Genomic DNA, 27596 nt, shown 5'->3' on the forward strand with positions numbered 1-27596 from the left:
CATGAAATCCACTGCTGGGATGCCTGAGAGACAGTAATTGAATCTTGGCTGGAATTAGGCTTTCTATTAGTGTTGATCTTTGGGAATTATGTGGTAAAAAGGGAAAACTCCTTTACTTTAGTCACTTTGAATGTTCAAATGTACAGAACCTGTAAAACTAAGCAATGAAAAAAATCCATCACCACTCTCATGATAGCATAACTCATAGTCTCTGCTGTTGTGTAACAATACACACTTTCAATTTTCTTATCGCCTGTCTCCAGAGAGAATGTTGTTAGTGCTGATGACCTTGAATTAGACCTTGTTGACTCTTAAAACAATCTTCCTCTGCTTAGATTTTCACTCAGATTGATTTTGTTCTCAGATTATTCCTGGCAGGACTGAGTTTCTAGGAAATGAAAAGTGAAAGAAAAAGTACAGAAGATCAGCCCTTGAATATACAACATTGTGCAGTGAGATTGTTAAATGTATTAGCTGCTATCCTGTGCTAGAGCCTGTCGTGGTAAGCAGTGGATGACAGGATCTAGCACAGATACTAATGAAACACTGTTAATGAAAGATAAAACACTTGAGTCTTATTTTAGTTTTCCATTTCCCTTTCATTTGTGATGTACTGTACAACAGGCCACAGAACATGCACAAAAACAGATATGCACACATTCACACCAGGCAATGACAGTCTGCCCAGTCAGAATCTGAGCTGAGGTATCAGAATTCTGAATTCCCTGAATTCTGTCATGGATCATCCACAATAAGGGCAATGTTTGAACACGAGGATCCCCAGGAGAGAGCCTAGTAACATAAATCTTGGAGCAAAAGCAGATGATTAACTTCATAGTTTGTGTGGTTGAGCCAAAGTTGAGCATGAGGATATGTGAGTCACCATTCTTAGAAATGGATCCAACTTCAGACAGGCGTCAAAAGTAAGAGTATACAGTGCTGGGGCAATGACACTTCAATGATCAGAAGGATAACAAGAGTTTTAATGCATTGAAATTGATTTTCTGGTGATGCACACTGTCATGGAACTATTAATTTTTTAAGGATCACTTACTGACGTCAGACAGTTGCCAATTCTCCAGACTGGAAGGATGAACAGTTTATCCCCCTAGGTACCATATTTCCATATTTCGAAGCATTGGAATAATACATGTCATACAGCAACATAAAAACAGGAAGACAAGTATCACAGCCCCTATAATCGGTGTTAGTAACTTAAAAGAAAAACATTCCCCCTGGCCCAAACAGTGATTCTAACCAGGAGAGAAAAGCCGGTGTATCTTTTATGCCTCTCTCTTTATTCACCTTGTCTTTTAGTTCTTTCAAATGCTGAATAGCGAGCGTAAGATTTCCGTAATCATAGTCATTAGCTGGAATATATGTACAACAGGAGTCTCCTACTAAAGCATAGACTCCTCCAGATGCTGCATTTTGAAGGTCCAGCACGAACCTGTTCTGAAGTGCCATTAATCTAACTCCCCTTAATTCTTGTTTGATAGCGTCTAAGCCTTCTAACGTGATATTAATAAAAGAGTACATTTCATAAAAAGTCGCATGGGTGAGGCTGTAGAATGAGGCATTAAAGCACATATATAACAAGATGCATTAAATTTCTTTAACTTTACAGTATGATTTATAAATTTATACCACAAATTACTCATATCCCCCTCATTATCAGTTTCATTCAGCCAGTTTGTATACAAAGAGGCTTCGTGTTTAGATTCTTCCTCTTTTGGGGTGGTGACAGGCTTCTACATAAAAAGGAAAAGGGCTGTGCACATCAGTCCCAAGCAGGTTATCCCCATCTGTCCTTGTGGAGACATCACTCCTGCGCTTTGCTCAGTTCGTTGTGACCTTTTTACAGTGGGAAGCATGAATCCAGGGCACCATTTCTGTGACCTTCACAGCAGTGGCAGTGGTCAGCAGCACCTGGTACAGCCCCCTCCACCTGAGTGAACACCATTTCTTTTTCCTGAAGTCTTTCACCAGAATCCAGTCTCCTTATTCACTCATTAGTTCTTACAGCACAGGTAAATCCCTGTGGGCTGGAGCCCAGCATAATCTTAGGCTTTTTTGGTCAACATTGGTCAACAGATTGGTCAACAACTGGGTAATAACTCTTAGAAAAATCTACACATTGTTCCCCTGCCTCAGCTGTGACGTTTTGCAGAACAATTCTAGCTGAAGTTGTAAAATTTCTCTTTGTTCCGTTCCTGCAAAACATCTTATTATGAACAAACAAACCACAATAATCATTTGCATCTAGGGGAATCACTCCCAAGGGTAACCCCCCTTAAAGCTATATTGTTCTACCCATCAGGTTCTGCCACTAGATAAGAGAACCTTTCCCATGAAATCATTTTTTGACCTTCATGATCCCTTCAGGGCGTACAATTAGCACAGAAGCAGCAGCTTTAGTCCACATGTTTTTCAAACAGGATATTAACGATATGATCATAACGAATAATACCAGACCCACAAATATGTATTGAACCAGAGACCCTCTCAATGTTCCTAGCACAGACTGTAGCCATGCACCAATGCCCCAATCGTCTGGATTATAATTATGATATATATTTTTCTTCATCATAGTGCTTTGCTAAGTCCTAGCAACCTACAATACTACAATAGAGAATTAGCAAATTCAACAATCCATTCGTCCAGCTAAATTCGTCCCCCCAGGAAGTTTCATTGATTGGTCCGTGATGATATCAAACAGGCTGTTACACAGTTCTGTTTGATCCAGCCCGCATCCCATGGCGTTCCTTCAGTCTGATGTCTAGTCGATCTTTCAGAGATCTGTTCCTTCATTCCACTGTTCCAGCAGACTGAGGGTGATCTCAGTCCATCTCACTCCGAACAATGCAGCCACAGCCTGACACACCTTCCCTGTGAAGTGTGTTCCTTGATCATAATACAAGGGGCAGGGCAGTGCCCACCGAGGGCTTATCTCTGTTATCAAGTGTTTGGTAGACACAGAGGCAGTGGCAGCAACCCACCGGGAAAACAGATTATAAGAGCCCAGGTTTCCCTTTACAATTTTCAATTTCCCAGGTTTGAAAGGTTCCTCAGGAGCAGGCCTTTTGAGCTGTTGCACCCGCACCTGAACTGTAGTTGAGTTCCTTTGATAAACATTACATCCACATTAGATACCACATAAGTGGTTACTGCTTCAAACCCGGTTCTCACCCAGTTTTGGGTAACCGGCACACCATTTGACTCCCACCTGGGTGTCCAACAGAGTGCATTTGTCGGGCTATAAAGGGCATTAGGCTGTGAGGGCATGCAGGGCGTCTGGTGTGCTGTCAGCTCCACACCCCATCATCCTGCAGCCCCATAATCTTTTCTAACCATGTCCATTTCTCTGCTTCACAGAGGTCTCAGACTACTGTTCTACAAGTATTGCTCACCTGACAGTTGCATCTGCAAAGTTGTTCCCTCGAGTTACTGGAAACATTTCTTTATTATGTGATTTACACATTACCACAGCTACTTCAGTCAGTAGCTGCAAAGCTTCTAATAGTTCAGAGATAAACCCAGCATTCTTAACTGGAGTCCCTGCCGTGTTGAGAAAATCCCTATTCCTCCACCACCATCCAAAATTGTGGCATGCACCAAATGTATATATAGAGTCTATATACATATGCAGCCATTCAAAACAAGCGGGGTATGCTGCGGTATAACACGGTGGGAGTGTCGCAGTATACCGCATCATACCGGACGCAAATTAGATTATGTTAATAGTATCCGGAATCACCTTGTAAAACCGCCAGGTGGAGCTAATAAAGGTCAACCTCTGCTGTACAGCATTTGAGCTGTCACCAGAAAACGTCAGTTTTGAATCCTGATCACTGCTGAGGGACAATCTTTATTCAATTAAGAATTTAAGGTGTATACTCTTTAGACTTTTAAATTTAAACAGTGTATTACAGCATGTTAATCATTAAACATTAAAAAGGCGGTATATTTTATAAAAGCAAGATTGTTCTGTTGGACAAAAGTACACAACCTACCACCTTTATCATAAATATTTTAAATATGCAGGAATATTTTATGCATCAAAGTCTTTACTGAAGATATTACTAAGAGTATTAATAATGAATGACCTTGGACAAGCTGTAAGCTCAAAGTATTACCCTGGTCCACATTCTTTGTAACCGTCTTTGTAAACGAAAAGAGTTTATTTTTTCATTGACAAAAAGTAACACCACAGCATTTAGTTGATCCGATCACGCAAGCCCAGGCCGCCTTCAAGGCCTCTGCCCTGCCGGTCGTGGTTGGCAATACACCTGGCCTTACAAACTAGCCAGTGGGGCCCGTTCAGCTCCGGGCTCATCGCCTGCGGCTCTCAGCTTGCGGCCGTGCCCAATCCGTGCGATAAGTCGGAAAACACCCAGCCACACTGTGCCGGAAACGACGCACTCTGGTAAGCCGCTATGCAAAGCGAGGTCCCAAGAACCCCTGCGGCCGGACACTTCCCGCCCCCAAAGAAAAGAGCGCCAATCAGACGGCCGGAGACCGAGGACTCGCGAGCAGACGGCCACAATCACCATTACAAGAGCGATTGCGAACGTTTTTGTTTTCTCTCTTTGACCAGCCCAGCTGCGCCCCACCCGAAAGCAGAGAAGCACAAATATTGCATAGAACTCATTCATGCTTCTCTCCGCGGGAATCTTTAGTAAAAGGCAAAAGATTTGTACGAAATAAAGAGAAACCAGAGTGCGTGGCTGCACAGCTGCAGGAGCCCAGGCCGCCTTCAAAGCCTCTGTGCTGCCGGTCGTGGTTTGCAATGCACCTGGCCTTACAAACGAGCCAGTGGGGCCCGTTCAGCTCCGGGCTCATCGCCTGCGGCTCACGGCTTGCGAGCGTGCCCAATCCGTGCGATATCTCGGAAAACACCCGGCCACACTGTGCCGGAAATGACGCACTCTGGGAAGCCGCTATGCAAAGCGAGGTCCCAAGATCCCCTGCGGCCGGACACTTCCCACCCCCCAAAGAAAAGAGCGCCAATCAGACGGCCGGAGACCGAGGACTTGCGGAGCAGACTGCCACAATCGCCATAACAAGACCGATTGCGAGCGTTTTTGTTTTCTCTCTTTGACCAGCCAGGCTGCGCCCCACCCGAAGGCAGAGAAGCACAAAAATTGCATGGAACTCATTCATGCGCCTCTACACAGAAATCTTTAGTAAAAGGCGAAAGATTCGTACAAGATGAAGAGAAACCAGAGTGCGTAGCTGCACAGCTGCAGGAGCCCAGGCCGCCTTCAAAGCCTCTGCGCTGCCGGTCATGGTTGGCAATGCACCTGGCCTTACAAACTAGCCAGTGGGGCCCGTTCAGCTCCAGGCTCATCGCCTGCGGCTCTCAGCTTGCGGCCGTGCCCAATCCGTGCGATAAGTCGGAAAACACCCAGCCACACTGTGCCGGAAACGACGCACTCTGGGAAGCCGCTATGCAAAGCGAGGTCCCAAGATCCCCTGCGGCCGGACACTTCCCGCCCCCCAAAGAAAAGAGCGCCAATCAGATGGCCGGAGACCGAGGACTCGCGGAGCAGACGGCCACAATCACCATTACAAGAGCGATTGCGAACGTGCTTGTTTTCTCTCTTTGACCAGCCCAGCTGCCCGCCACCCGAAAGCAGGAAAGCACAAAAATTGCAGGGAACTCATTCATGCTTCTCTCCATGGAAATCTTTAGTAAAAGGCGAAAGAGTTGTACGAAATGAAAAGAAACCAGAGTGCATGGCTGCACAGCTGCAGGAGCCCAGGCCGCCTTCAAAGCCTCTGCGCTGCCGGTCGTGGTTGGCAATGCACCTGGCCTTACAAACGAGCCAGTGGGGCCCGTTCAGCTCCGGGATCATCGCCTGCGGCTCACGGCTTGCGAGCGTGCCCAATCCGTGCGATAACTCAGAAAACACCCGGCCACACTGTGCCGGAAACGACGCACTCTGGGAAGCCGCTATGCAAAGCAAGGTCCCAAGATCCCCTGCGGCCGGACACTTCCCGCCCCCCAAAGAAAAGAGCGCCAATCAGACGGCCGGAGACCAAGGACTCGCGGAGCAGACGGCCACAATCGCCATAACAAGAGGAATTGTGAACGTTTTTGTTTTCTCTCTTTGACCAGCCCACCCGTACCCCACCCGAAGGCAGGGAAGTGCAAAAATTGCATGGAACTCATTCATGCTCCTCTCCACGGAAATCTTTAGTAAAAGGCGAAAGATTCGTACAAATGAAGAGAAACCAGAGTGCGTGGCTGCACAGCTGCAGGAGCCCAGGCCGCCTTCAAAGCCTCTGCGCTGCCGGTCATGGTTGGCAATGCACCTGGCCTTACAAACTAGCCAGTGGGGCCCGTTCAGCTCCGGGCTCATCGCCTGCGGCTCTCAGCTTGCGGCCGTGCCCAATCCGTGCGATAAGTCGGAAAACACCCAGCCACACTGTGCCGGAAACGACGCACTCTGGGAAGCCGCTATGCAAAGCGAGGTCCCAAGATCCCCTGCGGCCGGACACTTCCCGCCCCCCAAAGAAAAGAGCGCCAATCAGACGGCCGGAGACCGAGGACTCGCGGAGCAGACGGCCACAATCACCATTACAAGAGCGATTGCGAACGTGCTCATTTTCTCTCTTTGACCAGCCCAGCTGCCCGCCACCCGAAAGCAGGAAAGCACAAAAATTGCAGGGAACTCATTCATGCTCCTCTCCACGGAAATCTTTAGTAAAAGGCGAAAGATTTGTACGAGATGAAGAAAAACCAGAGTGCGTGGCTGCACAGCTGCAGGAGCCCAGGCCGCCTTCAAGGCCTCTGCCCTGCCGGTCGTGGTTGGCAATGCACCTGGCCTTACAAACGAGCCAGTGGGGCCTGTTCAGCTCCGGGCTCATCGCCTGCGGCTTACGGCTTGCGAGCGTGCCCAATCCGTGCGATAACTCGGAAAACACCCGGCCACACTGTGCCGGAAACGACGCACTCTGGGAAGCCGCTATGCAAAGCGAGGTCCCAAGATCCCCTGCGGCCGGACACTTCCCGCCCCCCAAAGAAAAGAGCACCAATCAGACAACCGGAGACCGAGGACTCGCGGAGCAGACAGCCACAATCGCCATAACAAGAGCAATTGTGAACGTTTTTGTTTTCTCTCTTTGACCAGCCCAGCCGTACCCCACCCGAAGGCAGGGAAGCGCAAAAATTGCATGGAACTCATTCATGCTTCTCTCCGCGGGAATCTTTAGTAAAAGGCAAAAGATTTGTACGAAATAAAGAGAAACCAGAGTGCGTGGCTGCACAGCTGCAGGAGCCCAGGCCGCCTTCAAAGCCTCTGTGCTGCCGGTCGTGGTTTGCAATGCACCTGGCCTTACAAACGAGCCAGTGGGGCCCGTTCAGCTCCGGGCTCATCGCCTGCGGCTCACTGCTTGCGAGCGTGCCCAATCCGTGCGATATCTCGGAAAACACCCGGCCACACTGTGCCGGAAATGACGCACTCTGGGAAGCCGCTATGCAAAGCGAGGTCCCAAGATCCCCTGCGGCCGGACACTTCCCACCCCCCAAAGAAAAGAGCGCCAATCAGACGGCCGGAGACCGAGGACTTGCGGAGCAGACTGCCACAATCGCCATAACAAGACCGATTGCGAGCGTTTTTGTTTTCTCTCTTTGACCAGCCAGGCTGCGCCCCACCCGAAGGCAGAGAAGCACAAAAATTGCATGGAACTCATTCATGCTCCTCTCCACAGAAATCTTTAGTAAAAGGCGAAAGATTCGTACAAGATGAAGAAAAACCAGAGTGCGTAGCTGCACAGCTGCAGGAGCCCAGGCCGCCTTCAAAGCCTCTGCGCTGCCGGTCATGGTTGGCAATGCACCTGGCCTTACAAACTAGCCAGTGGGGCCCGTTCAGCTCCAGGCTCATCGCCTGCGGCTCTCAGCTTGCGGCCGTGCCCAATCCGTGCGATAAGTCGGAAAACACCCAGCCACACTGTGCCGGAAACGACGCACTCTGGGAAGCCGCTATGCAAAGCGAGGTCCCAAGATCCCCTGCGGCCGGACACTTCCCGCCCCCCAAAGAAAAGAGCGCCAATCAGATGGCCGGAGACCGAGGACTCGCGGAGCAGACGGCCACAATCACCATTACAAGAGCGATTGCGAACGTGCTTGTTTTCTCTCTTTGACCAGCCCAGCTGCCCGCCACCCAAAAGCAGGAAAGCACAAAAATTGCAGGGAACTCATTCATGCTTCTCTCCATGGAAATCTTTAGTAAAAGGCGAAAGAGTTGTACGAAATGAAAAGAAACCAGAGTGCATGGCTGCACAGCTGCAGGAGCCCAGGCCGCCTTCAAAGCCTCTGCGCTGCCGGTCGTGGTTGGCAATGCACCTGGCCTTACAAACGAGCCAGTGGGGCCCGTTCAGCTCCGGGATCATCGCCTGCGGCTCACGGCTTGCGAGCGTGCCCAATCCGTGCGATAACTCAGAAAACACCCGGCCACACTGTGCCGGAAACGACGCACTCTGGGAAGCCGCTATGCAAAGCAAGGTCCCAAGATCCCCTGCGGCCGGACACTTCCCGCCCCCCAAAGAAAAGAGCGCCAATCAGACGGCCGGAGACCAAGGACTCGCGGAGCAGACGGCCACAATCGCCATAACAAGAGGAATTGTGAACGTTTTTGTTTTCTCTCTTTGACCAGCCCACCCGTACCCCACCCGAAGGCAGGGAAGTGCAAAAATTGCATGGAACTCATTCATGCTCCTCTCCACGGAAATCTTTAGTAAAAGGCGAAAGATTCGTACAAATGAAGAGAAACCAGAGTGCGTGGCTGCAGAGCTGCAGGAGCCCAGGCCGCCTTCAAAGCCTCTGCGCTGCCGGTCGTGGTTGGCAATGCACCTGGCCTTACAAACTAGCCAGTGGGGCCCGTTCAGCTCCGGGCTCATCGCCTGCGGCTCTCAGCTTGCGGCCGTGCCCAATCCGTGCGATAACTCGGAAAACACCCGGCCACACTGTGCCGGAAACGACGCACTCTGGGAAGCCGCTATGCAAAGCGAGGTCCCAAGATCCCCTGCGGCCGGACACTTCCCGCCCCCCAAAGAAAAGAACGCCAATCAGACGGCCGGAGACCGAGAACTCGCGGAGCAGACGGCCACAATCACCATTACAAGAGCGATTGCGAACGTGCTTGTTTTCTCTCTTTGACCAACCCAGCTGCGACCCACCCGAAGGCAGGGAAGCACAAAAATTGCATGGAACTCATTCATGCTCCTCTCCACGGAAATCTTTAGTAAAAGGCGAAAGATTTGTACGAGATGAAAAGAAACCAGAGTGCATGGCTGATTAAGGCCATTTAAGGCCTTAATCTGGCAATTAAGGCCCACACCGATCCTGAGCCTCAGAACTCCGGGCGCAATTAAGGCCCAAACCAGTTCTGACCTTCAGAACTCCGGGCGCAATTAAGGCCCACACCAGTCCTGAACTTCACGGTAAGGGTCCAAAACCCGTTCAAAAACTCCACGCGCAATTAAGGCATAAACCAGCTTCGAACGCCTGTACACAATACCGCGGAACCCCTGCCAGACCAAATTCTGGGCTTACAGCAAACAACCCATTACATACACCGGTGTCTTCCCCGGGCCAAAGGAATTCAGAAACTCACGTTTACTCCGTCATCTCGGGCGATTCTCGCAGGGAGCAGAGATTTCCCAATCGGTCAGAGAGAGTCGGGACTTTTAAATAAAAGAGGAGTCCTTACCTCTTAGTTATGTGCGCGCTGACCATCTCTCCTGCCGATGGGAAGTTCTGCGCCTTCTGGAGCATCCGCCGACTACGCCAAATTTGTTGTAACAGAAGAAATAAGGTTCTTGATCCCGAGATGAAGTAAAACAGATGAGTTTATTGCATGCAAGGAACAATAAAGCCAAAGTCTTGTTTCCCGCAAGAAACAACAAAACCGAAGTATTGTTCCCCGTACTGTTACAAACTTTTGGGTAATATAGTGTTTTCTTCTCCGTTTCTGACGTCACTCGGTCTGATGGTAAAGAGGGGGGTTCATGGTATTTGGCCAGTTTACGATGTTCTGGACAAATGGTCAGTTTAACATTACACCCAGGGGGGTTCCTAGCTTGCATCTGCAATCCTTATCAGTTAACCCCCCTTTCCTGCCATAAACCCCAGTTTGTGACTTGAAAGTCTAAACCCCCTACAGAAAGGATTAAATTCAAACCCCCGTCTCCACATCTTTCTTCAGTATCTTAATAAAGTGAAGGAGCTGCCCCTTCGCCAAGGCGGTGTGGGCAGAATGGACAACATAATGCAACTCCTGGAAACGAATGCGGTGCTCGGCTACCAGTACATTCTGCTGGGGCTGGCACCTACCGGACTGGACAGGGGGACGCAGTTCCTGATGTGGCTGCTGCTGTCCCTCACAAAGAAAGGCCTGTGGGACGCGAGGAACAATCTCATCCGGCACAACAACAAGTGGGGAGCGAGGGAGCTGGAAGAGAGGATCCTGGCGGACCTCAGGAGGAGGATGAAGCGCGACGTTGCTAAATGGGGTTTCCCCACGGCAAAGGAGCGCTGGAAAGGCCTATGGACCCTGTACAGGGATTAATGGTTTACAGCAAGCGGTAGGGTTTGGAGGGACTCTCATAATAGTGCAAATCCGCCCACCCTTGCAAGGATTGATAACGGACAATCACCGCCGTTCCGCCGATGTTTTAATTTTGTGGAGTGTTATCGTGTGAGATGTTTCCTTTTGAGATGTGTTTTTTTTTCTGAATAAAGTATATTTTATAAGAAAAAAAAAAGATTGTACCATAAAGATTTCCATGGAGAGGACTATGGTTTCCTGCAGGACTATGCCGGTAGGAGGACCAGGTTCCACAACTTCAAGGGGCTGTGTCGAGGCGATCCACAGTACTGTCAGGACCAGCCGTGGCAGTTTTAGGATTCCCATTCTGGAACATAGATGAGGCACATGGTACAGTTCCACTATCATTTTGAATATATTTTCCTAGCAGGACCTACAGTACAGTACCTAACTACCTGCAGCTACAAAGGGGCACCCCCCTCTTTGATCGGGTTTGGACGTTTAACCCTATTCTGTGTTCTCCGGCGCCATTTGAGGTGGGCGATACAACCGGAGGTGGTTGCGATGCACCCACTTGTAGACCAGAGATTGCCTTCCCTTCTCAATCTGAATTCGATAAGCTACCGGTGATACCTTATCGACAATCTCGTGGGGTCCTGTCCAACTGGGTAAGAACTTCCGGGCCACCCCTGTGGGTTTGGCAAATTGGAAGTACAGGACCTTGTCTCCTACTTGGAGTTCCTGGTTAACTGCCTTTCGGTCATAGTATGCTTTCCTACCCTCTGCACTCCTTCCCAGATTGTTCTGGGCAAAAGCAAAGGTTGCCTGCAGATGTGCTCGCAGGTCTGACACATACTGATGGGCCGTAGCAGCCCCCGTCGTGCTCAGGTCCTCCACCCCATAAAGACAGTGTAGGGGAAGAGTCATCTTCCGACCTGTCATCATCTCAAAAGGTGGGACCCCCGTAGAGCAATGGGGCTTACCTCGGATGGCCATCAGAACCAGGGGCAGCTTAATGTCTCAGTCCCTACTGCTGTTGGAGACAAACTTTTTGAGCATACTAACCACCGTTCGGTTTGCCATTTCTGCCTGGCCCGAGGATTGAGGGTGGTAGGAGATATGCAACTGGGTCTTGACCCCAAGCATATTCCACAGGGTTGCCATTACTGTAGCTGTGAAATGGGTTTCCCGATCCGAGACCACGGTCAGGGGGAATCCCCATCGACTGAACACATGGTTCACCAACAGCACTGCAGTTGTCTCTGCCGTGTCGTTGGGTGCTGGGAGGCACTCAATCCATTTTGTGAATGCACACGTAACAGTGAGGAAATATTTGTTCCCTCTGGATGACCTCACCAGCGGCCCCACCCAATCCATTTGAAGATTGGACCAGGTGAATGTCATGCCCTTTTTCTGGAGTGGTGCACGGTGCAAGGGCCGTGATGGTTGGAACTGGCTACACGTCAGACACCCCTTTACATACGCGGCGATGTCTTGGCCCATGTGAGGCCAGAATGCCACCTGCTGGATAGTGTCGTATGTAGCCTTGATTCCCCGGTGACCCCCACAGGGTTCGTCATGAGCGTGTTGGATCATGACCCCCCGATGACAGTGGGGAACTACCCACTTTGGGACACCTTGTGCAACTGGTACACAAACCAACAACCCCTTTATAATTTTTAGGTTGTCTTTCACCTCTGCCAGCTCCTTCAGCTCCAGAGACTGGCTCAGCACCTGCTCCGAAAGAGGTTGACGCACTGGGTCAGCGATATGCTGATACATTTGCCCAATTGCTGGGTCCTGTTTCTGCATTTCCGCAAGATCGGTGTTAAAACCCTGTGACCCAAGCACTACAGATTGAGGGTCAGCTCCGACATCCTGTCTAGCCCTGCTTCGGGTGACCGCCTTGACCTCAGCCACGAATTCTGGGGGTAGCCATTCCTGCTGGAACTGCCAGGGTTCACCCTCTAAGGCGCCAGATTTGGCCAACCGGTCGGCCTCATCATTCCCGTCTTTGTCGGGTCCCTTCACCTGGGAGTGTCCCTTCACCTTCCTCCAGTAAACCATCATTCCAGCCTCGGTCGTGAGCTTGTCACTGGCCAGGAACAACTCTTTGTTCTTTACTTCCTTGCCCCGGGCATTTTTCATGCCGTTACCCTTCCAATACGGAACGTGAGACACGAAGCTATGTCGGGCGTAGTTCGAGTCACTACAGATGACAAACTGTTTAAGGCCATGTGTCAGGGCCTGCTGGAGGGTGATCAGCACCCCAGCTACTTCCGCATACTGACTAGTCTTTGGTCCTAGCTTATAGCGGGTCGGCCCACAGGGAGTATTGTCTTGCCAGACTACTCCTACCCCTGCTAGCACCTGCTGTTCGTGGCGAAAAGAGCAACCGTCAACATAGGCCATGGGTAAGCCCTGGCCCACGTTCTCATCGTAGTACCGATGATTGTTCGGTAGCTCAGCAGCGGGAATTGTTTCTGGAGCTTCCATGTCAGTGTCACAGCCGTGACACACTTGGCCCAAAGCCAGGCCCTGTCCCAGGTACATTTTCTTGCTCTGTGCATAACGTACCTCTATCTCATAGCCTTGTAGGGCCATCATTCATGCCACAATCCTGCTATTTGACACCCTGCCCGCTTTCAGTCTCTGGCTAAGCAGGAATGTCACAGGTTGGTGGCAGGTTTCGATGATGATCTTTTGTCCCCCAACATAACTACGGAAGTGTTCTACCGACCAGACCGTAGACAACAGGGCCTTCTCGCAGTCCAAGAACTTTTGCTCCACTGGGCTCAGGGCTCGACTGGCATATGCCACCACCCTTCACTCTTGGTTATATTCCTGACTCAGAGCAGCCCCAAGGCAGTGCTCTGAGAACCCTGCTTCAAGGTAGAAGACCTTATTTTTGTCAGGGTAGGCCAAGCTCGGCGCACTACCGAGTCTGCGCTTCAGCTCCATCACAGCCTGTTCTGGGGAAGGCCCCCACTCAAAGGGCACGTCTTTCTGCAACAGCTTGTGGAGGGGCCTTGCTATTTCAGCGTAATCCTCAATGAACTGCTGGGAATAATTACATACTCCCAGAAAGCTGCGCAGTTCAGACAGGTTAGTGGGCGACTTCATATTCTGGATAGCTTGGACTCTGCTGGACTGTGGCTGTATGCCTTGGGCTCCAACCAACAGTCCCACGTACTCCACTTGGGTCCTACACCACTGTCCCTTAGCCAGGGACAGTTTGGCCCCTGCACAGGAGAGCTGGGTCAACACATGCCTGATCTCGGCCATGTGTTCTTCCCAGGTCTGACTCCTCATCAGAATATCGTCCACATAGACCAGGTTGCCCCTGGCGGCTGCATCACTCATGGCTTTGTGCAGAAATATGTTGAACTCCGCTGGGGAGTTGGAATACCCAAAGGGGCATCGATTCCAGGTGAACTGCCTGTTTCCAAAGGAAAAGGCCAGTTTGTACTGGTCTGTTGGTTCTACCTTAAGGGTCCAGAACCCATTGGCCACATCCACTGTGGTGAAATATTTCGCTGTTGTCACCTTGGCTAACTCCTGATCTAGGTAGATCATTGGCCATCGTGACAAAGGAACCTGTTTATTCAGCTGCCGGTAGTCAATGGTCAGACGCCATTTACCATTGGGTTTCAGCACCGGCCACAGTGGGGAGTTATAAGTGGAGTTACACTCCCTTATGATCTGACGCTCTAGTAGAGCATCCAACGTCTGCTTTATGGACTCGTATGCCGTGAGGGGAATGCGATACTGCCTGACATAGGTTGGGCGGGCGCCAGGGGCCGTTGGAATGCGCACTGTGTTCAAATCCGTCACCCCGCAGTCATAGGCGTCCCGTGCAAACACTTCCCGGAAATCCTGGAAATTCTGACGCAGCTGCTGACGCTGGCTTTCCGTTTCCAGGGCATCTGCCTTGCCAACCTGTTCCTGTACCTGCTCTAGGAACCCCGCTTTTGACGGCATGGCGGTATCCCGGGTCGTACTCTCGGCTGAGTGGTCCATCGGAACACCTGCGTGTACTGTGTACACAACCATCTCATCCTTATCGCTAAGGTCCACCCTGCACACCTCCTGGTTGCAGAATCCCTCTATTGGCATAATTGCAATCATCCGCCGGGGGTAGGTGTAGTACACCTGCTCGGTTCCCCCCTCCCTGGCCAAGGGACCAGGGAGCTGCCCCAGTACTGGGATGGCTAGTTCGAAATCATAGAAACCATTGTCAATTACCAGTCCCATGTCAGTGCGAGCAGGGATTTTGACATCTTGTTTTGCTATGTTCTGCACCAACAGGCAGGTGGCTCGGCCATTCCGTTCCAGTCTGGGGGTACAACAGACTGCTAGGTTCAGTCTGATAAACTGAGCTGATGGTTGGAAGAAAACCATCTCAGCGTCCATTCTCTGTCCCTTCTTTAGGACAAGGCGTACTGGAAACCCTGCTGTTGACGCAGGAACGATCAGGTCCGATTCGTTTACTACCTGGCAGGCCTGAGGAATCGTCTGACCTGACCGAATGTTCTCGGGGTCACCGCTTAGAGAGTGGGCATCTGGGTCCACCCGTGTCCACAGCACACTGTTTACTGTGTCCAGCTGGGCGCCCAGTCGAACCAATAGGTACTTCCAATAGGAAGTAGTGAGCAAACTTCCTTTTTCCGATGGAGATGGAAGCTACACAGCTTCCCTTGCTCCAAATGGACCTATGAGATGGGGGTGCCCACCACAGAACCTGTGACTGCGTCACCAGGGTCACTTGACAGCTTGGCGACAGGTCCTCGAACAGACCTTCACTGATTATGGACTTCTCAGAGCTGAGGCTAAGAATTACATCATCAACCTGCACTTCTGCCACCTGGACCCCCTCCCACCACCATGGGGTGGTATTCCTGGACCCCCTGAGGTACCAGGGTGCACAGAAAGGACTCCCATTCATTACCGGACAGGGAGATCCACTCTTCTTCAGGGATGAAAAGGGGGTGTGCTTTACCTGGCGGGTCAAGCAGCTGCTTGGAGCACTGCTCCTGTAGTTGGGAGACCGTGGGAGTGCTGGCCTGGGCAGGACTTCCCTGTAGTTTTGGAAAGCAAGAAGAGACATTTATTCTCGTCCAGAGGAACCAGGAGGAACCTCCAACTCAGCTATAGTGTTCAGTGGGCACTGTGTGATCACAGCATAACCACTGAATCCCCCTTTTTGCTGTGCAACAGGCTTAGGGTTTTTGACCTGAGCCCACAATTTTCCACGCTGGCAGTCCACCAGAGGCTCCAGCCTGTCAAGCAGGTCTTGGCCAATGAGTAGTGGCTCTGTTTTAAACCTAGAGATGTAAACAGGATGCACCACGTTCATTGGCCCGAACCTAAGTGCCACCCACACTCGGTGTGTGATCCTGGCATGATCCTGGGTATAGCTGGAAATATCTATCTTACATGGTTCTACCTTAAGTCTGATGCCTTTTCCTTTCGCTACTCGTTTGAGCTCGCTGAGTAGATCGGCTGACATCAAACTAATTTCAGCCCCAGTGTCAATCAGTGCTTCTCTATCTAAGACGTTTTCAAGAGAAACCTTGATATAAATACGCCTTGCTTTGCCTTTCTGGCTGAGATTCCCTAAGAATTGTTGGAAGCCTGCCTTTTCTTTGACTTCAGGGGCGGGGTCAGCGCCCAACTCAGAGTCACAGCCTTCTTCCAGGCAGGAACCCTCCCACCCAATCAGATAGACTGAGGGAGGGGCTTGGGACGGATCCCCGCCTCCTCCAGTGAGAAGGGGCGTGGTCCCCCTAAGCTCATTCACACTTCCGGCATTCGGTGCGGAAGGTTTACCCTGTCCTGATCTCTCAGGCAGGGCTTGTTCAAGCCTGGCCAGGCGGGCTGCAGTCGACTCCCTTCGTCCAGTCTTATGATAGACTCTGCCTGAGCCCTTGCCTTCCCCGTAGCGCTCACGGCGGCTCTGATGCTTAGTGCGGTCCTGCCTGCCTATTTTGCGCCGGGGCTTAGCGAGCTCAGGAACCTCAGCTGCCTCGAGCTGAGGCGAGTCGTCAACCCTGCTGGCTTTAGTGGCGAACACGGCCGTTTTAGCAGGTTTTCGCTCTGAGGAAGCAGAGACTTCAGCTCCCCAGGCTTTTTGAGCCAACCTTCTAATGTCAGCCATTTTCATCGCTTTTGCATCAGTGTGCATCACAATCATTTTCCTGACTGAGGGATGCAGATTAGCAATGAATAAACCTTTGAAATTCACGTTCTCTTCGCAACCCTCTTCATTCCGCCCTGCAAAATAAGTGCGCCTAAGCCTCTGATAATAGTCGCGAGGGGCTTCAGCTTTTTCGTGCTTAATATGGTGCACAGCGGCCACGGCAGCTATGGGATCGATAAAAGCCGAAAATTCTCTGATCATTGCCTGACACAGCTCCTCAAAGCTATTACAGACCTCCGGTCCTTGTCTAGACATCCACGCAGGGCAGTCGTTGCTCCGAGGGGATCTACCAGCAGTCCGGCTGGCTGGTAGAAAGTCTCTATGCACAGAGTGGGACCGCGAGTCCTCACAAGTCACTCTTGTGCCTGGGAAGTCCAGCACTGCTTCTGAATAAGCTATTCAGGTTGTCTATGAGGGTCCAGCTGTAGGGTCCAACTGTCCAACACAAACACAATCTGTAGCGTTTAGCGTGACATAGTCTTGCAGGCATCGTGCTGTCTCACTGCAATACTATACCGCTGGAGGAAACAGTCCATCTGGCCATGAAACTCATTTAAACGTCTAGCTACAGCAACTAACAATATCATGATTTATTCAGGATGTGTGGAATCAGCACGTCCCGGAGACAGCTTCCGAAATCGTGAGCATTCTCTGGTGGTGTCCTGCAGGGCTTTTGCAGGTGTGTGTTGGTGGTATAGTGGTGAGCATAGCTGCCTTCCAACCAGTTGACCTGGGTTCGATTCCTGGCCAACGCAGTGGCGATTGGTTTCAAATGTTGTCACGAGCCTTGGATTGTGACTAGCAAAGCGAATCCTTTTGAAAGAGCTAAAGAAGTGCAAAACGGAATTGAAGGAGAATCTTACAGGAGATTCTGAGCGGTGTCTGCATACACGCAGTCCGATACGGGAGCTGAAAGCTTGAGCTACTCTCAATGTCATGCTGCCTTTCCCCGGAGTAAATCTGTTACATTGAAAGAATGCTTCTGGCAGGTTCAAAAAGGGACCCTTGTTAATTGGAGAAATCAATGATTTCGAATGAATTCTGTATGCGTTAAAAGACAGCTATACACAGAAAACATGCAGGACACTGCTCATGATGTTTCCCGAGCCGAAACACAGTGCGTTTTTCCAAGCCATCTGACAAAGATTGCCCACTGAAAACTGCAGCAGTTGGACATGAAAAGTGCACGATAAATGCCATTTCTCATCATTTCTCTTGGCATCAGTTCTGCTATCAAATGGGACGGAGGCAACGGGCTCAGAGAGCAGGTTAAGTGCACACCGAACGCAGATGTGTCCAAGTGTCTGTAAAAGCGCGGTGCTCCGCTGGCGCTGTTCCCTAGTGGCTTAAAGTGCCTGCCTAGTAAGCAGGCGATCCTGGGTCTGAATACCAGCGGTGCCTCTCTCCGTGTCTTGTTGTGCCGAATGTCTCATTTCAGACAAACATGTACAGCTTGGTTCAGTTTAATGCAAGAATTCATTTCCTTTCTGGAATAACTTGTTTTTGAAGAAATCCATACAGCTTGTGAAAGATGAAATCCATTTCTTGGTTGTCAGTGGAAAAAGATTGCCGGCTGCAAGAAGCGCAAGTGATTGTTTTCTTTGACCAGAAACCTGCAAATGTAGGGAGCACAAGCAGCTGTCAGTCTCTGTGGCGCAATCGGTTAGCGCGTTCGGCTGTTAACCGAAAGGTTGGTGGTTCAAGCCCACCCAGGGACGCGTGTCCCAGTTTTTCCAATGTAAACATCATCACCGCTAAAGATGATGGCGCAGAAGGCTCCACAGTCGAAACGTTGTGCTTCTTTTCTTCTTTTTTCAGCATGGAGTAAACCTTTGCTTGATCCTTTGCAGCCTACGCATGCTGACACAGCTACCTTTCTCTTAACGCGCCTCAATCATTATTCACCAAAACCATCAGCAGAATGTGTCGCCTTTGTGGTGATGTCACTCCTCTGCTTCACAAATGTCCTTAGTGACGGACCATTTCTTTCTGCCATTTTTCCGGAGCGGTTATTGATTGCTCCATCATTTCCCTCATACTTTCCATCCCTAGATTGAAAAAAAAAACAGAAACAGGCTGACAGGACGACAATCAAATTGCAAAAACTCATCAAAGCACTCAATAGAGTATTTGAATCCACAAGTAGCTACGAGCAACTTTGTCCTGGCTTGCATGAAAGTCGGAAAATGTCAAAAAGAAAAAGATGGTGGCTTTTTCATATTTGTTCTTTCATTTTTAGTTCGTTGGCTCTTCTGTCCATTGTCCTCCTGCCTGGCTCTTGACCTGTGACTGTCTGAACGCACACATTAGACTTTCAGGCAGGGGATTTGTCCTGAGCCTCTGTGAAAGACCCACCCACCCCCATAAATAACTGCTCTAGAAACACATGAATGCAAAACTAAACCACAGCTTAAAGAGGAGCTCCAACTCAGTGCCATACTAATGTAAACGAAGTAATACTAAGACATGTTCTTATGGATTTGTCTTACCTTGAGATATGTAATTGGATTTCAGGATTAACTTCCTCATTCAATGTAGTGGTGATTCTTTGCCTGGTCAGTACCTGGGTGGGAGACCTCCAGCGAACAATTAAGCTTGCTGCTGGAAGTGGTGTTAAGAGACTCTTAGGATCTTCCAGAGGTCTCTGTCCAATAGCACTAGTTGCCTTAGAGCTGGCTCAAACATTGCTCAAGAGTCTACCTTTCACAGATGCGCAAAGATGAATGATGGGGGTGCACGCTTCAAGGAGCCTTCCAACTGTAGGGACCGATTAGAGACGATCCGTAGCATGTGTTCGTTTCCATATACGCCCCGTGTCTCAACGGTAGGACAGAGTCAAATACTGCCTCGACACGTAACAGCGTTATATTAAACCGCAGGACTTGAGGGCTGTTTTGTTTGAATGTTCAAGGCATTGGTAAGAACGTAGGTCAAGGGCCATTGGTGCATCTCCTGTAACTGGAGCAAAAATGCTATTCAAAGTGCAGTGACTAAAATCGTCGTCCACATGTCTCCGTTGTTGATTGCTTTCTGTCTAAGAACGTTCTGTTTTCATGTCCGAACGGGGAGACTTTATCATTCCAACTTGAAGCCACCCTTAAGTCCTCTGAGGTGTGTGTGTGTGTGCTTGCACGTATGGCGTAAAAGGTTTCTTAAACGGAGAGCGAACTTGAAAAAAGTTGCCTCCGCTGCCGCCGCCGCCTCGCACTCCCTGTTCGATTGTAGCAAAAAGGCAGCGACCGCGGCGCTCGCTGTAGTCGTGGCCGAGTGGTTAAGGTGACGGACTTGAAATCCGTTGCGGTCTCCCCGGGGAGGTTCAAATCCTGCCGACTACGGCGTCCTTTGCATTTGGTTGCGTGCGTGTGTGTAAAAGGACCAGCGCCATTTCGTTTTCGCTGGTACCTTTAACACTCTAAATCGCCTGGACCCGCAGCCTGTGAAATCGATTCTTCAGCACCCACGAAGGACGCTTTGCCGCTGGACACAGATACCGATGCTTTTCTGCAACGAGCTTTCCAGCTGAATTTTCTCGGCAGCTCCGTACTGAACCTGTTCTCCATTGCAACATAGCGGAGGCTCGTCACGTCTATAGCAAGGCTGTGTAGGACCGCATACGCCACAGTGACTTGTACACAGACCACATGAAAGGCAAGCAAAATACACTTTTAAAATTCCAAAGACTCACAAGGTCAGAGGAACAGTGATGACCTGAACAGATCTGTTCCAGAAGTCTAGGTTGACCTTTTTAGAGCTGTAATTGCATTTTTGTTTAATAGAAGATCAAATCAACTCGCATGTACCAGCACCTTACAGTTTATTGATGTTAATTCTGTTTAAGTAATAAGATTGCTAACGATGTTGGACTTTAGCCGGTGTTTTTTAGAACAAATTGCTTACACTTCTGTAAGGAATACGCAGTACGTGCCTTTGTCAGTCATTGCTCACCATACCTGTAACTTTCTTATCTAACTCACTTCCTCAAATGGTGAAGGTCCACAAACATAAATGAAAAAAAAAACCCTTGTTGTAGATGAGGTGCACAAAAAAGCAGCCCCTGATAGTGTATAACACATTTGTACTATTGCAGAGACACATGTAACATATATATATACTGTATATATATATGAAACAGAAATAGAAACAGAAACAGGAATCGCTTACTCACCTGGAGAATCTCTGTAGGAATATCTAGCATTTATCAATGGAAATAAAAGCTGCTTTAATACAGTGCATGTTCAAACTCAAACCCTCAGCTGCTGTTCTTGTTTGTTTTGGGACAAATTGCAACTGAGCATCGCATGAGCCGTTACGTACCCTTATCTGTTAGGGAATTTCAAGGGAAGAGTTAGGTCAGAATGGGTAGGCTGCAAAACAACAAGTAAAGATTTATTCCAAGATGAAACATTGTGGCGGTTTTCTTATCTTTTCAGCATGGACTAAACTTTTACGTGTTCCTTATATGCTATATGTGTATATATTAGCACCAATGTTGTTCTTAAAAACTAACATGAAATTGTCAGGGACATTCAGCTATATACAAAGACGAGACAGACAAAGTAATAATTCTGTATTAACGTGGCCTACATATTGACGCAATGATCGAACTAACTGATATGTTCTGATTCAGATCCCCTGCAGTTCATGCCAATTAGAACAATAGCAATGCTGAGTCCTCCCCACCCTACCGAGCACAAATTCAGCTGCTCTCCAGTTCTGTTCTGCATGTTTTTTCATTGCAATTGAGCTCGGAGCTGGAGATGATCTCCATACAGTTCTGTGTTCACTAGCCCGCACTTGCGTGCTAATTTACGGGTTGTGGCAAATGCTTTTCTATAGTTCATATACATGACGGCAACCTGTTACCGAGGAACCTGAGAGGTTTAAAAGCCTCACGAGCCAGGCAGGACTCGAACCCACAATCTTCTGATCCGAAGTCAGACGCGTTATCCATTACGCCACTGGCCCATAGAACATGCGCTTGCACTCCACCACAGAGAGCTCTACACTGCTACTAGTAGTACACTTCCCCATCTAAATTTTCACAGCAAGAAACTTGTGTTTCCTACTATTTTTATCAGGTTTAAAATATCATCTCCTTAAAACAGAAAAAGTGTTGATGTGTCGTGCTGAAATTCCGATTGATTTTGAATTCAAAGAAAAAAGGTTTTCTTCCAAAACACCATGAAATTGTCACATCTTGCAGACAATAGGTGTATTCCATGTTGAAAAGAGAAGAAAGAAAACCATGGAGCCTTTTACAGGTGTGAGGCTTCTTCAGGTGTGAGAAGACCTCACAGTCGAAACGCTGTGTTTCCGTTCTTCTCTTTTCAGCATGCAATAAACCTATTGCTTGTTCCTTTGCAGCCGAGGCATGCTGACATAGCTACCCAGCTGAACATCTTGCAGACTCTACAATACTTCTCTCCTGTAGAAGTAAAGCAGGGCTTGCTGGGTGAGCTTTTGCTCCGGTAAATTAGGTCACGTGTCATGTTAAATCACTTCTTCTAAACACAACATTTAGTGGTGCTAGCTTTCCCCATTAAAAAAAAGAGACATTTCCCTTACAGTACATGACATATCGTTTTTATTCTATGAATAAGTATAGAAATTAAACAAAAGAAAAAATGGTGTCGCCAAAGAATGCACAGCTTGGACATGAAAAGTGCACGATAAATGCCATTTCTCATCATTTCTCTTGGCATCAGTTCTGCTATCAAATGGGACGGAGGCAACGGGCTCAGAGAGCAGGTTAAGTGCACACCGAACACAGATGTGTCCAAGTGTCTGTAAAAGCGCGGTGCTCCGCTGGCGCTGTTCCCTAGTGGCTTAAAGTGCCCGCCTAGTAAGCAGGCGATCCTGGGTCTGAATACCAGCGGTGCCTCTCTCCGTGTCTTGTTGTGCCGAATGTATCATTTCAGACAAACATGTACAGCTTGGTTCAGTTTAATGCAAGAATTCATTTCCTTTCTGGAATAACTTGTTTTTGAAGAAATCCATACAGCTTGTGAAAGATGAAATCCATTTCTTGGTTGTCAGTGGAAAAAGATTGCCGGCTGCAAGAAGCGCAAGTGATTGTTTTCTTTGACCATAAACCTGCAAATGTAGGGAGCACAAGTGGCCGTCAGTCTCTGTGGCGCAATCGGTTAGCGCGTTCGGCTGTTAACCGAAAGGTTGGTGGTTCAAGCCCACCCAGGGACGCATGTCTCAGTTTTTCCAATGTAAACATCATCACCGCTAAAGAAGATGGCGCAGAAGGCTCCACAGTCGAAACGTTGTGCTTCTTTTCTTCTCTTTTCAGCATGGAGTAAACCTTTGCTTGATCCTTTGCAGCCTAAGCATGCTGACGCAGCTACCTTTCTCTTAACGCACCTCAATCATTATTCACCAAAACGATCAGCAGAATAAGTCGCCTTTGTGGTGATGTCACTCCTCTGCTTCACAAATGTCCTTAGTGACGGGCCATTTCTTTCTGCCATTTTTCCGGAGCGGTTATTGATTGCTCCATCATTTCCCTCATACTTTCCATCCCTAGATTGAAAAAAAAAAACAGAAACAGGCTGACAGGACGACAATCAAATTGCAAAAACTCATCAAAGCACTCGATAGAGTATTTGAATCCACAAGTAGCTACGAGCAACTTTGTCCTGGCTTGCATGAAAGTCGGAAAATGTCAAAAAGAAAAAGATGGTGGCTTTTTCATATTCGTTCTTTTATTTTTAGTTCGTTGGCTCTTCTGTCCATTGTCCTCCTGCCTGGCTCTTGACCTGTGACTGTCTGAACGCACACAGTAAAATTTCATGTGGGGGATTTGTCCTGAGCCTCTGTGAAAGACCCACCCACCCCCATAAATAACTGCTCTAGAAACACATGAATGCAAAACTAAACCACAGCTTAAAGAGGAGCTTGTCATGACCGCCAGGCAGTTAAGACCAACTCATAAGCGATCTAATCAGCACCAGCAGTGGGTGATTATTAACAAACGCCGCCGCACGAGTTTACCCACCTGCACACACTCCACCGTGCGGTACGCAGTGCTATTTTTACCATCTTTACCTGCTTCCCGCTGCTCGGTATTGAGTCTGCTCCTTGAGAGCTCTACCTGGCGTTTTTCCATTACCTCGTTTATTCTGGATATTGGACTCCCCTTCTGCCTTTTCGACTTTGGACCTCGCCTCTCACCTCGGACTGTTTGCCACCAGTGTTCTCCCTGGATTACGACTTACCTTACGCCTCTTGACCACGAAACAAAGCAAAGCAGAGCAAAACAAAACGAACAAACGAAAACCCTCACGTCCCGCACTTGCATATAACGCCGTTACGTGCCCAAGCGGTATTGTATGTCATCCTAGCACTGCACCCCGGGGCGTACGGTATATGGGAACGAGCACACGCCACGAATCGTCTCGAATCACTCCCTACAGCTGTAAGGAGCTTTGAAGCGTGCACCCCCAACATTCTTCTTTGCGCATCTGTGAAAGGTAAACTCTTGAGCAAACTCTGAACCAGCTCTAAGGAAACTAATCCGATTAGACGTTACTTTGACTCATCCTTTAAGGGACCCTTGTTAATTGGAGAAATCAATGATTTCGAATGAATTCTGTATGCGTTAAAAGACAGCTATACACAGAAAACATGCAGGACACTGCTCATGATGTTTCCCGAGCCGAAACACAGTGCGTTTTTCCAAGCCATTTGACAAAGCCCGCCCACTGAAAACTGCAGCAGATCGTGTAAAGGCGTTCAACTTTGTAACTACTGCACGCACAGGAAGCAGAATAAATTCCTCTTTTCAAACTGTCAAAGGTTTGCTGCAGGACATCGCACAATCTCTTTTGAACGGGGACAAACGATTTCTTATGGGGCGCAGTAAGTACAGACGTTTATAAAGCTCCACTCATGCCGACGATGCAGCATGAAGAAGCGCAACCTAACGTTTGACAGACAAAAGCCGGGCGCCGCTACAAGCAATATGAAATCAAACTGACAGCACACGGCGTTTCGCGCTGACTCAAAAGTGATCTCGACAGACGCTGTTCTCTGCATAACGCTGAAAGAGCTAAAGAGCGTTTCTGTTGAGACGTAACAAGCTTGTTTCTTTCTATCATGATGTCACCATGACAAAATCTGTCTTTAAACACCTTGCTCAGTCTCTGACGAGACTGTCAAAAATTGCTTTCGCCGATTGTATTGCAAACCGGCGGAAGGGGGATATTGGGAAAAGTTTTCAACTAGTAATAATCGCGCCTCGGCTAAACCTCACAGGCTACGATACTGCCACTGCGCAAAGCTGACGGTTGCCAGGCAACCGCGGGGATCCTACGGAAATCGTTATCAATCGTCTCATGGCATGTCGTTGCTGTAACGCTTCATATTTGTCGTCTTCTTCTTCTAGCTTGAGGTTTTGAAGAATTTCATGACAGACAAGGGCTCCGTCGGAAACAAAGGGCGTTGTGAGAAAACCGTTGCTTATTTTCAGCAGCAGAAATACAACCCTTTAAATACAAGATGACAGAACAATGACGAAGGGCATGCCGGGAGGAACTCATGCACTACAGAGGAAAGGGGGCGGGCACGTACAGTTCACATTCAAGCCACAAGTACTCTTCTCGGATGTTGCATAAACAAATCCTAACGTCCTGAAAGCATTGCAGCATGTTTGTGTCCCACTTCCCGTGGTTGCAGGACGACTGACACGAACGGACAAACACAATCTGTGGCGTTTAGCGTGACATAGTCTTGCAGGCATCGTGCTGTCTCACTGCAATACTATACCGCTGGAGGAAACAGCCCGGGTTCGATGAGCCTTGGAATGTGACTAGGAAAGTGAAGCCTTTTGAAAGAGGTAAAACACTGCTCAAAGGAACTGAGGGAGAATCTTACAGGGGATTCTGAGCGGTGTCTAAATAAATAAATTCTTCAGTGTCTGCGGATGGCATTTTGCAGCTGGAAACAGATGTCGACGCTTTTTGAACAGAGCACCAAAAAAGCGTCTTTTTTGAAGGTACAGGTATTGAGCATTGGTGGTTCAGTGGAAGAATTCTTGCCTGCCAAGTAAGAGGCTCGGGTTCGATTCCTGGCCAATGCAGTGGCTTTTGCATGCTCACCACTATACCACCAACACACGCCCACAGGATCCCAGCAGGACACCACCAGAGAATGCTCACGATTTCGGAAGCTGTCTCCGGGATGTTCTGATTCCACACATCCTGAATAAATCATGATATTGTTAGTTGCTGTAGCTAGACGTTCAAATGAGTTTCATGGCCAGATGGACTGTTTCCTCCAGTGGTATAGTATTGCAGTGAGACAGCACGATGCCTGCAAGACTATGTCACGCTAAACGCCACAGATTGTGTTTGTCCAAATTTGAACTTTCACAAAAGCATGCTAGCAGACAAATGCGCCTCAGAGGACTTAAGGCTGGCTGTTATATGCTGGAATTACCTTTTTTTGACGCTCTTACGAATGCGATGTCAACGAAAACAGAACAAAGCACAAAAAAACCCTCAAGTCCTGCAGTTGGATAGAATGCCGTTACACGTCCAAGCCGTATTTGACTTCATCCTACCATTGCAACACGGGGCGTATATGGAAACGAACACACGCTACGAATTGTCTCTAATCAGTCCCTACAGTTGTAAGGCGCCTGGAAGCATGCACCCCCATCATTAATCTTTGCGCATCTGTGCAAGGTAAACTCTGGAGCAGTCTTTGAAACGGCTCAAAGGAAACACGTGATTGATTCCATGTGCTTCTGGGGTTCATATCTTATTTACATTTAATTCAAGGGAAAGGCTTGGGTCAGTTTCAGACGGCCTCCAACAGCGAGATTCAAGCGCCCCACCTTCAGCCCAATCTGCGCCACCAGAACGCCAACGGCTCCTCTGCGCTCCGGGGTGCGGTTGTGACCCCGTAACCTAAAGTGTTGGTGGCAGACAAATGGAGACTAACAGGTGACGTCCTAGGACATGACTACATTGTGACACTCGGTGGGGATGGTGACCATTGCTTGGAAAAGAGTGCGAGGCCCCTTTAGAAAAACATTTTGTTAACAGGCATTCTGCCTCAGCCTAAACACCTATAGCTTGAAAAGCGCATGCTATTAGACAGGCACCTCTGCAAGACCTTAAGAGTCTCTTAAACTAGTGATAGTAAGGTGTTCCCAATGGGCGATGTTCGGCTTTCAAATCATCTCTCCTTGGAAGCGCCGAGATGCAGCTGTTTAAGGCTTAGAAGCACCTGACTGTTTCACTACCTAGCTGATCACTGTCAGTCAGGGAGCTCAGAGGTGAAAAGCCTGTCTGAGAGACAATTCGCCGTCGATCAGTTCAATATGTTCCGTACCAGCTCGGCGCACCTGAGATCATCTTGGTAGCCGTGTAGCTCAGATGATTGAGAGCGTGTGTGTGTGTACCACCGTGATTGGATGCCGGTCCTTCTCAGGTCACAGTAAACCTTCTGCTGCCTAACTTCCCTTATTTTTGGGGATCCCTTTGAAAAAGCAAAGGAAAAAAAAACTGGCTCTTCATCAGCGTGATCAACCTCACCCAGTGTGGCGCAGTGGCCTAATGGCTAAGGCACTGGCACTCTAAGCCAGGGGTTGTGGGTTCGAGTCCCATCTGGGGTGCTCCTGTCCCCTTTTGAGAGTACAAATGTCCTTGCAATTTGCGAAGCTACAACCCCACCTTACTCAGTGAGCGGCTCTGCTTTTCTCTCACATACAGTTGGAAGAAAAACTTTTGTAAACAGCCCTTCGGAATGATGTGGATTTCTGCATGAATGGCTCCTAACATGTGATCTTATCTTTATCTAAGTCATAATAATCAATAAAGAGAGTCTGATTT

The 27596-nt window shown here is 48.8% G+C and overlaps 15 non-coding genes across 15 annotated transcripts; 3 read left to right on the forward strand and 12 right to left on the reverse strand.

Annotated features, from left to right (window-relative positions):
* Positions 1–4606: 4606 nt before the first annotated feature.
* LOC148634802 (U5 spliceosomal RNA) lies at positions 4607–4723 on the reverse strand. Its single transcript, XR_015933390.1, has one exon. It is a non-coding gene; the product is annotated as a U5 spliceosomal RNA (small nuclear RNA).
* A 391-nt stretch (positions 4724–5114) lies between these two features.
* On the reverse strand, positions 5115–5231 carry LOC148634803 (U5 spliceosomal RNA). Its single transcript, XR_015933394.1, has one exon. It is a non-coding gene; the product is annotated as a U5 spliceosomal RNA (small nuclear RNA).
* Positions 5232–5624: 393 nt separating this feature from the next.
* Positions 5625–5739, reverse strand: LOC148634804 (U5 spliceosomal RNA). The gene has a single exon (XR_015933385.1). It is a non-coding gene; the product is annotated as a U5 spliceosomal RNA (small nuclear RNA).
* A 391-nt stretch (positions 5740–6130) lies between these two features.
* LOC148634805 (U5 spliceosomal RNA) lies at positions 6131–6246 on the reverse strand. The gene has a single exon (XR_015933357.1). It is a non-coding gene; the product is annotated as a U5 spliceosomal RNA (small nuclear RNA).
* Positions 6247–6639: 393 nt separating this feature from the next.
* On the reverse strand, positions 6640–6754 carry LOC148634806 (U5 spliceosomal RNA). Its single transcript, XR_015933341.1, has one exon. It is a non-coding gene; the product is annotated as a U5 spliceosomal RNA (small nuclear RNA).
* Positions 6755–7145: 391 nt separating this feature from the next.
* Positions 7146–7262, reverse strand: LOC148634807 (U5 spliceosomal RNA). Its single transcript, XR_015933388.1, has one exon. It is a non-coding gene; the product is annotated as a U5 spliceosomal RNA (small nuclear RNA).
* Positions 7263–7653: 391 nt separating this feature from the next.
* Positions 7654–7770, reverse strand: LOC148634808 (U5 spliceosomal RNA). The gene has a single exon (XR_015933387.1). It is a non-coding gene; the product is annotated as a U5 spliceosomal RNA (small nuclear RNA).
* Positions 7771–8163: 393 nt separating this feature from the next.
* LOC148634809 (U5 spliceosomal RNA) lies at positions 8164–8278 on the reverse strand. Its single transcript, XR_015933384.1, has one exon. It is a non-coding gene; the product is annotated as a U5 spliceosomal RNA (small nuclear RNA).
* Positions 8279–8669: 391 nt separating this feature from the next.
* LOC148634810 (U5 spliceosomal RNA) lies at positions 8670–8785 on the reverse strand. Its single transcript, XR_015933358.1, has one exon. It is a non-coding gene; the product is annotated as a U5 spliceosomal RNA (small nuclear RNA).
* A 394-nt stretch (positions 8786–9179) lies between these two features.
* On the reverse strand, positions 9180–9293 carry LOC148634811 (U5 spliceosomal RNA). The gene has a single exon (XR_015933330.1). It is a non-coding gene; the product is annotated as a U5 spliceosomal RNA (small nuclear RNA).
* A 9103-nt stretch (positions 9294–18396) lies between these two features.
* On the forward strand, positions 18397–18470 carry trnan-guu (transfer RNA asparagine (anticodon GUU)). The gene has a single exon. It is a non-coding gene; the product is annotated as a tRNA-Asn (tRNA).
* Positions 18471–20005: 1535 nt separating this feature from the next.
* On the forward strand, positions 20006–20087 carry trnas-uga (transfer RNA serine (anticodon UGA)). The gene has a single exon. It is a non-coding gene; the product is annotated as a tRNA-Ser (tRNA).
* Positions 20088–21644: 1557 nt separating this feature from the next.
* Positions 21645–21717, reverse strand: trnar-ucg (transfer RNA arginine (anticodon UCG)). The gene has a single exon. It is a non-coding gene; the product is annotated as a tRNA-Arg (tRNA).
* Positions 21718–22876: 1159 nt separating this feature from the next.
* trnan-guu (transfer RNA asparagine (anticodon GUU)) lies at positions 22877–22950 on the forward strand. The gene has a single exon. It is a non-coding gene; the product is annotated as a tRNA-Asn (tRNA).
* A 1949-nt stretch (positions 22951–24899) lies between these two features.
* LOC148634816 (U4 spliceosomal RNA) lies at positions 24900–25041 on the reverse strand. The gene has a single exon (XR_015933445.1). It is a non-coding gene; the product is annotated as a U4 spliceosomal RNA (small nuclear RNA).
* Positions 25042–27596: the final 2555 nt, after the last annotated feature.

The sequence above is a fragment of the Lepisosteus platostomus genome, unplaced genomic scaffold, assembly GCF_059453375.1.
Source record: "Lepisosteus platostomus isolate fLepPlt1 unplaced genomic scaffold, fLepPlt1.hap1 Scaffold_30_H1, whole genome shotgun sequence".
NCBI lineage: Eukaryota > Metazoa > Chordata > Actinopteri > Semionotiformes > Lepisosteidae > Lepisosteus > Lepisosteus platostomus.